General features: G+C 45.3%; 1 protein-coding gene across 2 annotated transcripts in view; it reads left to right on the top strand.

The window, feature by feature from the left end:
• Positions 1-17,604, top strand: part of GHITM (growth hormone inducible transmembrane protein) — a 310,682-nt gene that overhangs the window by 218,638 nt on the left and 74,440 nt on the right. The window lies entirely within an intron of this gene.

The following is a 17,604-nucleotide window of genomic DNA, read 5'->3' as shown; positions in this document are numbered from 1 at the left end:
AGACTTTTTCTCGTTTCATTTAAGTCCTGTAAAACAGCCAAACGATCTTTGATATCAAAGACTTTTTGTTGCACCACTGAAGTTTGACAATCCAAGTCCTGAATGATCATTCTAGTACCAAATAAAATTCGTACGGACTGATACCTCCTAGAGAATTTCTTGGCATATTATTAAGACTACGTTGGACACTTATTAGATGTTAGACCCACCCGTCACCCGAACCTAATACCATCGCTGTTATAGATTGCTTTGTCCCGTTTTTTTTCTCTCCACTACCGCATTTCCCTCGGGATGGAATGGACTAGAATGCCACAATGCAATGCCCATGCTGGCCATGGCCTCCTTGTAAGCCCGAGAGCTAAACGCAGGACCCTGGTCAGAATGTAGCATGCCAATTGCGTATGTGCCGATAAAGACTCGCAAATCTTTTATAAAAGTTCTGGCGTCAGCCGAGCGCTGGTGCCACATCCAAATGAATCTCGTCTTAAGTTTTTATGGGACCGCCTTTGTCCAGTCGAACGTCTGCCCATAGATAGCCTGACGCTGTCTAATAGTGGTGTTTGGGCTGGTGTCTGGTCCGGTTCACAACTGCGATCCCTATTGCAGTCCTGACAATTTATTGCAAATTTATATTTTTCTACGCTTATCCCTGGCCACCAGTATTGTGATTATAATTCTATTAGAGATTTCAGGATCTCTTGGTGCCTCAGACCCAATCCCATGTGTGCTTCTTGTATCAAGAAGACTCTCCGGTTCGTGTTTGGAATTACTCTATCCCCCACTCCAGGGATTTGAGCAAACGGAACGGAGTTCGCATCAATTATGTATGTATTGCTGAGTGGATAGTTTAGAGGTAACGCCGCATAATTGCCTTCCATTGAGGCTTTTACTGCAAGCAGCGTTTCGCCATCTATTTGGTTTTTGGTTCGCTTTTTTGTAGCTACGGAAGCAGAGTGATCAGCTCCCGCTGTGGCTTTGTCAGCAAATGAATTCCCCGCAACGTGAACGCAATCTCGTTGAAGACTCTGCGTATGTATCACGTGAGTCTTTTGTAGTTCCTTCTGTAAAAGAACTACTTGTTCCCATAGATTTTATGTTTTATTGTGGCACCTGTCTCATCTTTGTAACCGTTTTTTATCCAGGTCTGCATGGAATTATTGTAAGATCGGACGCAGTAATGCGAATCGCACACCATTAGTGTCGGGAATTCACGATCAGCATTTTCAAGCGCCATCTTTAGAGATCTTATTTCAGCTCGCTGAGCTGTACAGTTTTTGAGAGATTCAGTTTTAGTGACCATCGGTCTGAATTTACCTAAGCGCCAGCGACCTTTAACAATCGCATTGTAAATCTGTTTTTCCACAACGTAGTGTTGTGCAAACCTGTCCGTGTAGATTACACAGGTGTACTGTTCGAAAGGCAGAATTTCTGTCTTCAGAGGACATTCATTTTCGTATTCCAGATATTCTAGTTTTTTCATTTTCTGATCGAATGCGTGTGTCACGTCTCCTGTAGCAAGAGAATTTTCCCATTGTATCCATTTTGGATCTAGAGCTTTAGCATTAGGATTCCCTGGTATTGTTACCGCCTCAAGGGCTGATACTGCTGTTAAAACAGATATCCTTTTTCCTTGGGCTAGGGCTCTTTCTTTTGCTACAGCAGTTTGAACCACAGTTAGAATTTTTTCAGTTTTGAACTGAATTTCATTTCAGCTTGTGTGTACAAATGTGGTTTGTAAGCTATTGCTACCGTTTCTCCCTCATTAGAGGTCAGGTATGTGAATCTGCATCTTCCTGGGATAACTCGGATTACAAGGTTGCGTTCGTTTGTGCGTGTTTGCAGTTTTGTTTTAGTTAACATGTCTGTGTGTGAATTTAGTCCAATTAATTGGTTTAAAATCAAGTTTTATTAGTTCGTAGAGAGGTTTAACCCTCTCTGCATAATTTAGAATGTATGTTATTTCGAAATTCAGGAAACCTAGTATTGATTGTAAGTTCTTCAGCGTTTTTGGAGCTTGGAGTACTGCACACTTCTCTAAGAAGTTGTCTGCTAGGCTTTTGCCTTCACTTGATAATTCATATCCTAAAAATAGGACACTTAGATGGGCAATTGGTGATTTTTTTAAAGTTAAATTTGTATTCTTCAGATGCGAACCCAAGTATTATGGTGTTCACTCTTTTCAAGTGAGTCTCCAGGTTGTCTGTAAGATAGATGTCATCGACATAGGATAATGCCTCATCATCATACATTTGTAGTAACTCTGTTACCCTGGCGGAAAATAATCCTGGGCATTTCTTGAATCCCTGTGGGAGACGACAACATTGTTTTTGGGTCCCCATACTGGAGAAAGCGGTTAAATATCTGCTTTCAGGTGCTATGTTTTAACAGAAGAAACCATTTGAAATATCTAATGTTGTTTTATATTTTTTGCGAACAATATTATTCATTAGTGCTGCACGGTGTGAGTTTTGTACTGCAAAAGTTTTACAGCAGGAGTTTAGATGTCTGTAGTCAATCAATCAAATATCTTTGTTCGGTTTTTCAGACAGAAAAGACCATAAAAGCACATTAACCAATAATAAAAAATTACACAATAAAAACATGATATACAAGCATAAAATACCCAGTTAAAAAAGAATGTATTAATAACAACAATCACAGATAGGCGGGTATAAAAATTACAGCGGTACTTAAACAGATTAACATTCCCTACTGTTTCTAAGTCTTAGGGCAGATTAAAAAAAACAGTCACAAATAAAGTGCCTTCAGGGTTTAGCAGTTGCAGGCAGTAAAGGGCAGGTCTAACCTGGGTAAAATTCAGTTTTATTTAAGAGCGGCTTAAGATAGAACCTCCGGGGTGTATCATTAAAAGGGCAGATGAATAAAAAGCCAACCAGATCCTGCGGAGACTCATTGTTGCAGCCGTAGGGTGGTAGCACTTGGCCTCTATGAGAGCCCCTTGGAACGGCTAACATGAGATGGTAATAGTTTAGGTGAACCTGATCAACAAGTGCCTCTCAAAACTCGACATCGACCAGGACAGATAAGGCTCCAATGAGGTGGTAGTTTTCAGCATAGCATAGTTTCGGACACTGAGTTTGTTTAATTCCACCTTTTCCCGATTCATTTGGAGTGAAAGAGAAAAGGTTTTCCTTACAGCCTCTACGTCAACAGATCTGATCAAATCAGGATTTGAAAAAAGTTCTGGGCGCCCCACGGCTGAAGTCCAAAACTAGACGATATGAATCGTCTGGCTTGGAGACAGGAAACAAAGGACTGTTTAATTGTGAGGTGCATGTTTCAATCACCCCCTGATATTCAAGTTGATCTAAAATTTCTTTTACTTGTTTTTTAGCTTCTTGCTTAACAGGATACTGCCTCTGTGCAGTAGGTTGGTTTTTTAACTGGATTTTATAGTGAGGAGAATCCTCATCCCATCCTACATGATTTTTATATAATGCAGGGGCTTGGGCCACTGCCCATTTTCTAGCAAGTGTGTATTTATTATGAATTGGAATGTGATTTGAGAAGGCAGGCATAATCATTTCTTTGCCATGTGGGCACTCCCTGACAAACTCTGGTGGCCAGTCTTTCTCTGCTAGAAGGATATCATAGCCTTTAGATAGATTCTCCCAAAAGAGACCTCTTATTTTCCTAGTTTTATCTCCCTCTATACGTAGTGTTATTTGATATAGTTTATGGGGTACGCTCACTCGGGTGTCTGCAGTTTCCATTTGAATGTTTTCATCCGTGTCCACTGTCTCCAGAAGATTTAACAGGATCTTGCCAGCTATGCTCACTTCTGCTGCGCTGTCTAGGATTGTCTGGGCCCACTCTTCGTTTTTCAGTTGTGTCCTCAGGATTCTCTGCATGTTTAATTTAATTCTGGCTACCTTCTTTCTGGGAAATTGTAATTTTACTTTGATGAGCAGGTTCCTTGTCTTTGGACTTGACGTGCTCTTCCTTATGTTCTGACCGTCCTCTTCTTTCCGATTTCTTTGATGAAGTCTGAAAAGATTGAGAGGGATGTGTATCAATATCTTGATATCTGTCAGTTTTTCTCAAATTGCCCCTATTTCTAAGGTTGTATCTTATTTCAGAGGGCTCCCTTTGGGGAGACGAACCCCCCCCCCCCCCCGTTCTGGAGATTTATCTCTTCGTTGGGGAGACCTTTCTCTGGTCGGAAACTGTTTTTCTCTAGGAGTGGTTTGTTTATTACCCTCCCACTTCTTCTTTGGAGAATTGAGATTATTTTTAATAAGTTTTTTCAGGATTTTCAATTAGTGTATTTAGTCGGTAGATTGCACCGTCAATTGTTAATTGAACTAAATCCCTATATGCTCTTGTCAATTCTTTTATTTTATCTAAGAGTTCTTCGCTTGACATTTTTTCACACCATTTTTTCACACCAAATGTCGGGATTTGGTGTGTAGCTGGCTAGAACCGGCCATGTGGATCCTGTTCTACCTAGTGGACCGAGCCTGGTAATGTGATTTTGATGTTTTAGGGCGCCATTAAACAAGAGCAGGTGCTCTTGGTATGTTAGTGGAATTTCAACTTCCTCGAAAGGAGAGTATTCCACTGGAGATTCCGCAATTTTGTAGTAGTGGAATTCATGTGTTACAGCGTGTGCTGCTGGAAAATGTATCCAGGAATAGAATACCTCTGTCTGCCGATATTCATGTGCCTCTTCCACAAATATGACCTTACCACCTCTTGATGTTACTCCATTTTCTATAAGTTTTATAGTTATGGTTTTTCTTACATTGACCGGGATGATTATTGCATCATGGTCGTTATCTCTGACAAATGTGTCGTCCACTACGAGTTGAGCTGCTAAAGCAGCTCTGTCCCTTTCATCGTCACTCCCTGTCATTTTACTGACTGAAAGTTTGTAGATCAAGTTTCAAGGAAACAAAGATTAGGTGCACAATATTTTGGAACACTGTATCCTTCAACGTTGACTAAACCAAAAACTAATACATAGGATTCTCATCCTGCTAAGTTCCGGCGGATATTAACCTTTCACCCACTCCAGACGTCTATTGGAGTTTTACGGGAAAAAGGGGTCTGTGTGAAAAAGCACAACTGAGTTACTCTATCTTGTGATAGATTATCGCCTTACCAAACGTTGGGCGCCATGTAGTGTAGTTCCTATTTTCCCAATAAGCACTGCGCATTGGAATAACATAAACGATAGTTTAGACGTAGGACTGAGGTAGACTAGGTCTCTATTGAATATGTTAGACTTAATTAGGTTTGCCAGCTAGCTCAGAGGTCACTAGAAACTTTTTCAAATGAACAGGGAGGAGTGAACTTCCCTTATTAGACAAGAAGGGATTTAGCTTCTGACAACCGCATAAACATGACCACTTTGCTCCTCCAGAATAAGGAGTATATCTCCAGAGTCGTATGAAAACAATAGATAGCTATTTCACTCAGTCAATCGTGCATACTTAGTTTCACCAGAGTGCAGAGAAATGGAGTCAGCCGTTTTCAATAAAAGGTGTTATTTATTGAGCAGTCTTCTTTCTCATGCAAGAGAAATGAATTGCCACAATTGCAATACTTGTGATAAAGTAAAGTGCGTACAGTAAAAGGAGTATTATGAAATAATACTGTGAAAGCATTGATATGGTTTCTGAGCCATATGATACTTAAAAGGTATAAAATATATACAGTTACATACAATGATAAACGTTTGACTAAATGTACTCAACTGATGTTTCTAAATACGCCTACCCCAGTGTACCTAACCTAAGCCTAGTACATGGGAAGGAGTAAAGGAGTTTTTAAGTTAAGTTAGTTTTGCCAAAAGTCTGACTCAATAATTCTCTAAGTATCTAATCAGGTCCGTACCTTGGTTTTAGAATGAAGGAGGTCTTGTATCTCGCTCTCAAGACTCGATCTCCCAGTTACCCGCGAGGGTGACTGGAAACACTGGAGCTGGATTTTCTTGGCAGGAGAAAAAGACAGCGTCTTTCTCAGTGCGTCAAATGGGAGGGACGGCTTCCTTCGGCACTCGCATCAGCTGGGCTTCAGATAAGTAGTTAGCCGCTCTGCTCCAAACCACCGTGTGTTGCTTAAGGCAAACGCTGGTATATTTATACCTGGAAGGTGCTGTGTTTGACGTAAGGTTGGACATAAGACGTCAATAAAAGATGTCACTAAGAACTGGACGTTCTTTTGGACTCGCAGGAGTTCTAGGACAAATCAAAACAAAAGCATGGGAAATTCCCAGGTTGCTGCAGGTTTGGTTTGTTGAAAGAACTAGTTTTACTTTCTAGGAGTCTAAGGAAGTAGCCTTGCCGTATTTGGATTGCATTGGCTATTACTAAATATGGATAGGATTGTTATGCCTTTATAAGGTTACGATTTGTTATAACCACATAAGGGCATAAATCGGGAATATTTAATTAGGGTCCTAGATACGATCACAACAGTACTAGTTCCTTAGCTCGGGTCGACTTTCCTTAGTTGCAGGATTCCAGCAACTCTGCTTTCAGTTACGTAATAAACAGCATGGTTTAATATTGTTCCCAGGTTTTCATTGTAGGCTGCAAGACCAATGTCCACCTGCCCCTCATTGAGCTTAACTGCGGGAGAACCTACCCTTTCCACAATACACTGACCTTTCTGGGCCAGGCCTGGGGTTCTCCTTATAGATCAACCTTTTTGGCTGACCCACAATTGCAGACATGCTCTGCGTGGATAAACTCTGAAGTTCGTGAACATGCTCTATATAACACCATTGACATAAAATGTATGTCCTTTAAATGTGATTTAAATAGCATTGCCCTATCAGAGGTCACAGATTTATGTTTACTTGAATGAAAGATTTCCTAGCTATCGTAGTGGAAAGTTTCAATTCTATTCAGGACACAGAGGTGAGGATAAGGCTTATCCTTTCTTTGCTTCTAATCACAGCACCTTTGTCAAAGTACACAAAACATTGGAAGAAACTACATTTCCCACGGTACATAGGGGAAATCAAATAGAAAACAGTCTATCCAATCAGGACGCCTTTGGTTGTATAACGGTCCCCGCAGAAGCTCCTTACTCCTCTTTCTACTTGCAAACACAACTTCCCCATTTCTCCTGTTTAGTGGACACCGATACTGGAAAAAAGCACAAAGAGAAATTTGAGGTACTCTCTTCTACGCCTGCCGGTTCGTCTTTGCAATGACAGTACATCACAATCATAAGCATAACCATCATTTGAATTTTTTTGTGTAAACATCAATCAAAGCGATAATTAAAGTTACCTTCAATCAATTTTTGCATCACTGAAAACCGTAGGATCTGACTCCTACTGAGGGTGGGATCCAGTCCCTTGGTAGACTGGTGGGTTAATCCTTGCCTCTGTGTCCTTAATAGAATTGAAACTTTCCATTACGATAGCTAGGATATCGTTCTATCTATGGCAGGACTCGGAGGCGAGGATTAGGCTAGTTTAAAGCTGGTTCACCACTGCGATTGCCAGGGATGAAACCGGTTTGAAGTAAAACTGTTTTAAAAGTTGAGTCCCAAGACCAGTCTGCTGCATTGAGAATATCCTCTAACGAACCCCCAGGGAGAAGGCCTAAGAAGCCATGGCTCCTCTAACTGGGAGATGTTAATCACCGCTTCCTGCATTACCCATTTAATTCATCTGGCAATCGTAGGGTAGGAAACCGATCTGTGAGGCTTGGTCAGAGCAATAAATAGTTGTCTTTCATCTTGGGGATGAAGCTCGACCGCGACCGCTCCGTACATTTCAAGGGTCCAGACCACACATAGTTTTGGCACACATTGAAACTCTGGATAAAACACCACTCTATAATTGCATCTTGTTCTTTAAGAAATGTGAAAAGTTATCCCATTTGGAGTGAAAATCCTACCTGTAATATCCAGAGTCCGTCTGTCCAATACCCTGCGACAGGATATGAGGCAAAGCATCATTCGCCAATTTCGCTGACAATTGTTTCCTGGACAAGTGCCTATTGGACAGCCAGGAGGTGAATAAGTTAAGGACTTTATTCACGTCCCATAGTTCACAATATCTACACGGGATCCATTTGGTGTTGGAGACACCAGCATACCCATCTAGACCTCACCGATTTGCATTGCTGTCCACGCCTTGGCAAGGAGTGCAGAAGCCTCCTCTGAAATTCCTGGGACTTTCCATCGTTCCTGGTAATCCTACATGCCATTAGCCGGAGGGATCCTGCATATATCGGGGATTGAGGATTGCCCTGGGTATCCCTCAGGAGATCTGGATCTAGGGGTAGAGGGATTGGAAAATCCCAGGAAAGTTCCATCATCACTGGATACCAGGCTTGCAACCTCCAGACTGGAGTGATAACGACCAGATCCACCCCTTGCCTGCACACTTGGGCCGACAGTCGTGTTATCAGCGCAAACGGAGGGAAAGCAAAGGCCCTTTCCAGGGTCAGTCCTGGAGGAAAGCATCCATCGCTACTGCCGAGGGGTCTGGTCTCCAGCTGCAGAACCTCTGCCTGAAAGTCCAGGCGGGAAGCAAAAAGATCCATTGACAACGGGCACCAACGTTTCTGAAACCGAAAGAAAAAAGATGTTCATTTTCCCCAGGCTGACATCTCTCCAGTGATGGGAATACCAATCCGCTATCTGGTTGGCTGGCGTGGAAAATTTTCTGCCGTAAGGGATATGTGATTGGACAAACCGTATTCCCACAGAGACCGGGCCAGGTCCGACAGGGCCTTTTAGCGGGTACCTCCGAAATGATTGACATAACAGGCCTCCGCCACGTTATCCATCTTCAGGAGGTCTGTTAATTGGCCCTTGCCCTTCGTCCAGAACCTGCGTGCGAACGAACCTGTCATCAGTTCTAGGCAGTTTATATGAAGGGCTTGTTCATCGGAAGACCATTTTCCTCCGATACATAACTCGCCGCAGCGAACACCCCACCCCAAGTCGCTGGCGTCTGATTCGATCACCGGGTCTGGTTGGGAGCCGAAAATTGCCCTGCCGTTCCAAGCCTCCATATTTGGAGACCCACCTCTTGATTGCCTTCTCCTCTTTCGCCGTGACTGGGATCTGTTGAGAATAGGATAAACCCTTCCGGAGGTGCATTATCTTTTGGCGTTGTAGGGTCCGGTAGTGAAGGGGTCCTAGAAAGATCACCTAGATGGGAGCCAAGAGCAGCCCCATTATGCGGGCTAGCTGACGTAGAGTGATCTGAGATTTGGTCCGGTTTCTCCGTAGCTCATGTCTGATTTTGGACGGTTTCTGTGGAGCGAGGCTGAGAGTCGCCTCCACCGAGTTGATAGGGAATCCTAGGAACTGAATGGAATGAACCAGGATCAGAGTGGATTTGTGCATGTTGATCACGAAGCCCCGGGACTCCAGTAGGTCTATGGCCATCTGCAATTGGAGGGTTAGAGAATGAGGGCATTGATGCATAAAGAGAATATTGTCGAGATAGACGATCAGTCGTACCCCAAGTGCTCATAGGAACTCCGGCAAGGGCCTCATCAGCTTGGTAAAACGCCACGGGGTGGAAGAGAGTCTGAAAGGAAGGGAGCTAAAATCAAACACTTGGGATCCCCATTGGAATTCCCAAAAACGCCTGTGGGGCTAAAAAATCTGCACAATCAGGTAGGCGTCTTTTAAGTCCAAACGGACCATCCAGTCCGTGCTCCGTAGAAGATCCCGGAGGAGGTGCATGCCCTCCATTTTGAAATCACAATATAGGAGGCACCCATTGAACTACTTTCGATTGATTACCGGACGCTGGACGCATCCCTTTTTCTCCCTAGAAAGATATTGCTCAGGAACCCGTTGGAATGTCTAGCAGTTGGGGCGATAGCTCCCTTCTCCAAGAGATCTGCCAGAGGTCTGGGATCATGGGTTTAGACGGGGTCCCATTGAACTAGATGTCAAACTCTTGAACCGTTTGAAGGACCAATGCTTCTGACGACAGGAATTCCCAGTTATGCAAGAATAGAGCCAAACGACCCCCAAGCCAGAAGGTTTTCCATCCCTTGGGTTCACACCTTGTGAACTGTTGTAGTTGCTGCCCCTGTGGCCACCTCTGCGACAGGCGTTTGGTCTGGTAAAAGTTACCGAATTCTCTGGAGCCCTGATATTGGCCCCATTGGGATTCTCCTCCTCTGGAGGCTTGATGTGTGTAGCGACCTTTTAAACGCCCCCTTCCTCGACCGGCGGAGGCAAAAACATAGGAGTTAAGTATTTTTTTAATGGAGGTTTGGGCCTTATCTAGGGAATTGAATGTATTGACAAACTTTCCCAGTTCCCGGATAAACTGGTCTCCAAAAAGATTACCCTGGGCGACCATGCCTGCCTCTTAGGTAGAAAGATCCCCCAGTTTGGGATTGATCTTGATGATCAAGGACCTGCGCCGCTCGGTAGAGAGCCGCTCGGTGTAGATCGTGCAGTTGGCATTTCCTAAGATTATTGCCCGCTGAGCTCAGCTAGACAAGGTTTCCGGAGCAGATCAGCGTGCCTGAGGCCTTCGCATTTTGCCTTGGGGCAGTTCCTCACCTGCTTAGCCAAGGGCTTCCTAAGCCTGCTAGCCATGTAGGAGGAAACCTTGGGGGCCGGGAACTATTCCGTGGACTTCAGATGCAGTAGGTCATCCAGATCTAGTAGATCCACTGCCACAACCAGGTTTGGGTCGGCTGGTACCGAGTCTGGGAGGGGAGACAAGCTGGGGCGCCAGGGTCGGGCAGCTCCCCGTCGCCGACAGTAGTATTCGGGGAATCAGCCTCATCCCCTGGAATAGCTTGGGGGATGGTACTGGGGGTTCCCTGAGAGCGCTCTGACCTGAGGGTTCCAGAACGGGCTGGGCGTCCATAAACACCTGCTTCAGATGCTCAAAAGCTTCCTGGTGTAACCCTAACCCCTCCGTGCGCTTACATTTGTCTGGGTTATGTTTGCTGGGGAGATCCCACTGCGTCTTCCCTCTGGTTGAGGGGCTTCTGGCATTGGGCTTGCAGTGCTGTGAGTCTTCTTTCCAGTGGGGCCACCACCTTTGATACTGCCTTGAGTATGGAGGCATCCATCAACTCGCAAAAATGGTCATCGATCGGGTAGCAAGTAACTTCCTCCTCTTCCATGTACTTGGCATCCTCAAAGCTCTCCATTGAGGAAGCCTGAGGCAGTTGGGCAAGTTGGCTAGGTTGAACCTAAAATATTTCCCTGTGACAGGGTTTATCAAAAGGTTTTAAATGTGGGACTTTTTCCCTTTATTTTCCAGGGAAGAACAGTGATCTGCCTGGGACTGTCTCACCCTATACCAATTATTTCACCTGAACACAGGTGTCTGTCTTCAGGCAGGTGCTCGCTACCACGCGTCGAATGCTGTATGCAGCTAGCAAATGCAATGCTCTAACGAGTGACAGACCGATACACAAACCAAAAGAGATTAACCGAGGCCAATGGCCTCAGTAAAGACCTTCCCCGTGTCAATTTCCGCTAGCTTGCAGCGCTTCACTATGAGCAGTGAGCGAGATGCACGCCGGGGAACAGGGGGTAGAGATGCACTGATCGCGTTTGTGGATTGAGCCTGTCTGTCTCCTAGGAGATTCTGAACAGGAGCAAGCAGCTGCCCAGACCCCACCTCCAGGCCAGCAGACCATTGGCTATTCAGCTACCAGGCAAGTCTGAGCCCTCCTCTCACACATGCCCCCAGACCCCTTAAGGCCTTGCTGGGCGCACCCCAAATCATTCTCCTCCATCTTGTGAATTGCAGCCCACATGTGCCCCAGATTGCAGTGAGCAGAATCCAGGAAGTGGTAAGGAGACAGACTAGTGCTGTCTCTTCCCAAGACAAAAAGTTGTTTAAAAAACGATTTTCACTTTCTGTGTTTACTGTCTATGCCTGTGGTTGTTACAGTTAAAAATAGTAGTTTTAGCCTGCCTGTAATTGCATATTTTATCACCTGTGTTGTGTTTTAAATGTGTGGTTTTCCTTGCCCATGATTGCCTTCGTTTAGTGTGTTGAATTGTGGGATTTGCAGTCCAACCTCTGTAGTTTGTCCCTCTCATTCCTTGGTGACAAATATGTTTTCCCTCTAAATTTCTCCTTTGCTCTGTGCTTAGGCCTGTGTGCTCATAAAAAAGCAGACCCAGCCACCATTTTGTGTTCACAAGCCAGTGAGGCCAGCCACCCTGCCCCCCACCCACACAGCAACAGGGATTTTCTACATCAGAGGGTGCTTCTGTGAGCTGTTTAACCCCTTCGCTGCTCGTCATGAAACTACTGTATTCATATAAGCTCAGCACCCAGCGGGAATTGCCTTAGCAGTCAAGGTGTTAAACTGTATTTACTGGGGCCTGTGCACTCGTTTTTTGGCCAGCAGGGAGAGTAAAGCTTTATTCAAACAGCATTGTTAGATTTCGCGTTAGTGAAGCCTTTACCTGCTGAAGTCCAAAGTTGTGGATTGAGCCTGTCTGTCTCCTAGGAGATTCTGAACAGGAGCAAGCAGCTTCCAACTCCCTGGCCAGCAAACCTTGTCTGAGGTTGCTGGGACATTATATGGTGTGCTAGGGGTTGGCACATGTGTACCCTGATTGGTGGTTGTATCTGTTGTTTCTATTGGGTTAGGGCTAATGTCCTCAATGGTTGGGTATTTGAGGGTTCTGATTTGATTTCTCGGTCTGTGATTCAATCATTGCAGGGTTGGGACTAGGGCTTCCTATGTTATTGGTTGTTGGGAGTAGGGTGGGACTAGGGCTAGGGTTAGACCTTTAATTGGAAGTAGCGATTAGGATTTCTGGTGTGATTGGTTGTTGGACCAGTTGTGGGACTAAGAGTAGGGTTAGGCTTTCTATTGGAAGTAGGGACTAGGGCTACCTGTACCATTGGCTGCTTGGACTTGGGTTGGGACTATTGGTAGGGCTAAGGCATTTATTGGACGTAAAGATCAGGGTTTTTGAACTGATTGGGTGCTTAGACTAGGGTTAAGATTGGCTGCAAGGTCCTGGTCTCCTATTGGTTCTAGATGTTAGGGCTAGTGTTGTGATTGGATAGGGTTAGGGTTCCGATTGGCTGAAAAGGTTACCTGATTACTAGGGCTACACAAAAGGCCAAGCTTAGGGCGTCTCAGCCCGGGCGTCAAGGCTAAGGGTGGAGAGGACCAGGGCAGTTGCCTGTTTGATCTGTCAAGGGTGGAGAGGACAAGGGTAGTTGCCTGTTTGTGCCTGTTCGATATATATATATATATATATATCCTTCACTCTTTTATCCCTCCACTATCCTTTTTCTATCAAAATTAACAGACTAACATGTTCACTTCTCAAATTCCATATTCACCTATACTAATATACTGCCCAAATAACTGAATAACATATCTACTACTCAAACTACTTCATATTTATACTATACTAAATTTCAACACTAATCCTTTATGGGTTCCGGAGTGGCGTGCTACTCACCAAAAAAGCGCTTAAACACCCATCAGGGGTAACAAGTGCTATATGAATGCAAATCTGTCTTCCCCTTTTATCCATCCGCTATCCTTCTCCAAGTAACAGACTAATATCCACCACTGAAATTACCTAATATTTCACCATATTAATTCAGCACTAATCCTTTATAGGCTCCCTGTAGGAAGGTGGATATCGGACTATGGTTGCCCCCAACTTTTTGCCTGGTGTTTTGCTGGTTTTTCGACTTAGTTGACCTGGGGTCCTGCTATTCAGGACCCCAGGCCCACTGCTCTCTCTGTAAAATGGATTTCATGTACTCTAGGTACATATCTAATTGGATACTGAGTCACCTTATCAGCCCCTGTACAGTGTACCTTAGGTACCCAGGGCATAGGTTCACACAGGGCCTACCAGGGGCTGCAGCATGTATTATGCCACCCCTGGCTGGCCATCCAAATCTGACACAACTGGCTGATCAATCAGCTGGGGCAAGGTGGTGTAATCACCCTTTGCTTTAGATATAGTATCCCTATATCTAACCCTAAAATGGACACATATCCTCCTATCAGTCACTCCTATGGCAGGCCTTATCAATCCTGAAGGCAGAGTGCTTGGAACTATGTGAGATGGTGCTCTAGCATGAGCTGAGCCTGTCTTCAGCTTTCGGAACCAAGTCCTTTAGCTGTTTCCATGATAACGCTATACCATATACTCTTAAGTGCATTATAATCCTCGCGGTTATTGCTAACTTTGATATAGCATTATCAAAACATGTCGAGTAAGGTGTCATACGAATTGGAATACTACCCCCTCGCCAATTCTGGCGACGGGGGTAGCATTCCACCCTTCTAGAGGGACACGACGTGTATGCAACTGTGAACCCCGGTTAAAGTTAACTCGATCCTCAACATCACAAAATGGATGCTGCCACCACAGACACAAGTCTGACCACCTGCTGCTGGGAGTCCTTCTAGCGAGGGAGGCTTGGACAAAGGGTTTCCTGCCTTGGGAGGTGCTAGCACCACCCCAGACAGGATTTCGTGTATTAGGTAGGACAGGGCTGAAAGGAATGAGACATGCCTGGGGCACACAAGGTGTCCCTGTGCATACACCGGTCTGAACCAGTTCCTGGGGCACTCCAGCCCCAGTGCTGGCGCAAGACCGGACAAAGGATAGGGGGTGTAACCACCCCCCTTCCTGGTCCCACCCAGAGGAGGGACCTAGTCATAGTACAGCCCCCTTTAGCCGGATAAAGGTAGGAGCTGGTCCCATTCCAAATTAGATTATCCTGAACAACTTTACAAGAAGAAACTCTGGACTTCGACGTTCTGCTCCACAGAAGACTGAAGAAATCTCCCTTGTGGGCAAGGAGTGTCCACCCTGCACAAGCAGGCACCATCAGCGTCCAGCGGCTTCCCTTTGTCGTCTTCCTTCCCGGATCCAGACTTCAGAGCCCGACGAGACCCGGATTCCCAGACCTCTCCGACCTCTACCTACATCTGCAGCACAGCTGAGATCCGTGGGTGCGACGAGACACGTGGGACCGGCCATCTTGAAAGAAGCAGCACTTCGCTCCAGCACGACTTCTGAGGCATCCTTGTCCAAGTGCTTTGGGGACTGAGAAGCCCCGACCCGAGCAGCTCCTGCACCGAAGATCAGCCCTCCAGCCTCCACGAGATCTGCGTGGGGCCCTTCTGCCTGTTTGCTGCTCGACGCGTTGTCTGGTCACTTGCCGGCTGGCTGGTGACCTCCTAGATGACGAACTCCGACAACTTCACTGCTGGTCTGGTTGCTCCAGACTGGTCATTGCTCCCTTCCAAAAGAGGAGCACCCCGGACCCTCCTCTGTTTCCACTCACCACGTGGGTTGCCTTTGCCAAGGCCTGTTGACTCTGAATCCGAAGCCGACACCGCCGACAGAGAGAGCCTGCGTGGGACAGCTCGTGCCTCCATCCTGGTCATCGAAGACACCACCTGGTCCACGTGGCTGCAGAGACAAGCGTCCACCTTCACCTGATCGCGACGACGACATCTGGTTCCACTCCAGTCACTGGCTAGTGACTTTGAACATTGTCCCCTCTGCTTTTAGGTTCTTCTCTTCACTGATCCACCCTTGGATCACACCGGACATCTTCCTCCTGACCGCCTGCAGCATCTTTTCCTCCAGGCTCCATAGACTTCAACGCCGAAACCCGACACGACTTGGTACCTATACACCCGCAGCCTGTGGGTGAGGTAACATGAGCATTTCGGTGCTCAAGGGTAGCTTGACTCTCCTAGTGTCCAGTTCCACAGTCGTTTCAGTCCTATCTAGTCAGGGACGTCCGTATTCACCTATTTCTTAAACTGTACTGTCCATAGACGTTTGTATGCATCTCGCGTGTGAGTTCACACTCTGCACACGCGCTCCGTGTGCCTCCTAACTTAAGGTAAGTAATAGTATAGCGTGGTCCCAGCGATCCTACAGCCTCTGGGCAGCTCCATTCCTATTAACGACTTTCAGATTCCACTTACTTAGTATATGGTTTGTCGTGCCCCTAGGGCACCATTGTAAATCGTGCAACTTAAACGTATTTTTCCTAAGAGTTTGTCATGTGCTTAGCCCTCTGATCTCATAAAGAGTTCAGAGGTGTATGTTAGTTAATAAATACTTGTTTATTTTCATAACAACCTGTGTGGTGTCCTTTCACTTGGTATTCAAGGGGTTATATGTGGTAAAACAGCTGGCTTCACATGCCTAAAGAGTTTAGCCTAAGACTGCTTTGTCCATGCTACCATTAGGATAGCTGGTCTATAAGGTTGACTTACAACCAATCACCATAAGAGTTGTTTGGACTGATACAAGGTGATCACTAGAACTAGTGAGCATTATATATCAGGCCAACTCCTCACACTCCCTGAATAGCATGCGTCAACAAGCGAGCGTTAAATAAATACAAACTTTTGTCCTACTCTATCCGTCTGCTATCATTCCAAATCCAAATAACTGACTAACCTATCCACCACTTAAAATGTACTTGCATGTTTCACTATACTAATTCAACACTAATCCTCTGTGGGTCCCGGAGTAGCATGCTACCCGCCGAAAAAGCGCTTTGACGCCTCGTATGGGGTAGTAAGCGTTATATAAATGCAATTACAATACAATACAATATGTGGTATCAAGCGCAATTGAGCACCGAGGGCGAAAATTCTGTAGAAAATACCAGAAATACTGCACAAAACCATGCACAATAAGGGATTACAGAGAGGACGTATCTGGATGCTGCTGGAGCAGTGAAGAAAGAGAAGGAAGGAGAGTCTGCGGGGACAGTTCTACAACCAAAGGCGTACTGATTGGATAGACTTTCCACTTTGATTTCCCCTATGTACCATGGGAAATGTAGTTTGGTCCAATGTTTTGTACTTTGATAAAGGCTGCTGTCATTCAAATTGAAGAAAGGATAAGCCTAATCCTCTCCTCCGGGTCCTGCCACAGAATTGTAATCTGAAATGACATTCTGAAGTTCGGAACTAGGTGGAGAAAAGTATCCTTCACTCCAAGTATTATTACAACTTGGTTGTTGTCCATCTCTTAAATTCCTTCTCTTTCCAAGTCTGCAGTCTATAGCGCCGGGACACCCCCTTTGGGGGTAGCCGTGCGCTTTACAAGCTTCATAAATAAATAAATAAACTGCGCATGAGTGCTGCAAACCAACAGCTGTCTCGCCAAAAAGAACAATTTAAACATACTGTTGAAGTAGAACATATTTGACAGTCTGTTCAATCATGCCTCAGTCACTTTAGAGCATAGAATACTTGATGTGCAATGCATAAAGAATGAGGAGAGCACTGCAAAAAGACACACCTACACCACTTACTAAATGCTCTCCGATCAACATGAGTTAAAAAACATAAAAACTAGCCTCCCGACATTCTTCTCTTAAACTGCTGTCCCATTACATACGAAAAAATCAGGGCCTCCTGCTTTTTCTAGTCTTTTCTGTTAGGGCATTTCTAGAGTGCATTTCACCCACATTTGTTTTTTTCTAAGAAGATCAGAGCGACCATCGGCCTGAGCCATGTTAGACCCCCTGCTCCGAATTGGCTGCTTTTCTCAGTTCTTTAGGAGCCATATAGGGTAGGAGGGCACTTGAGGGCCTACACTTCCACTGCCTCCTTCAGGTCATTAGAGATCCTGGAGAGTCACAGA

The sequence above is a fragment of the Lissotriton vulgaris genome, chromosome 5 (assembly GCF_964263255.1).
Source record: "Lissotriton vulgaris chromosome 5, aLisVul1.2, whole genome shotgun sequence".
NCBI classification, from domain to species: Eukaryota; Metazoa; Chordata; class Amphibia; order Caudata; family Salamandridae; genus Lissotriton; species Lissotriton vulgaris.
The sequence above is the reverse complement of the archived record's forward strand: the minus strand, read 5'-3'. Positions and strand labels throughout refer to the sequence as shown.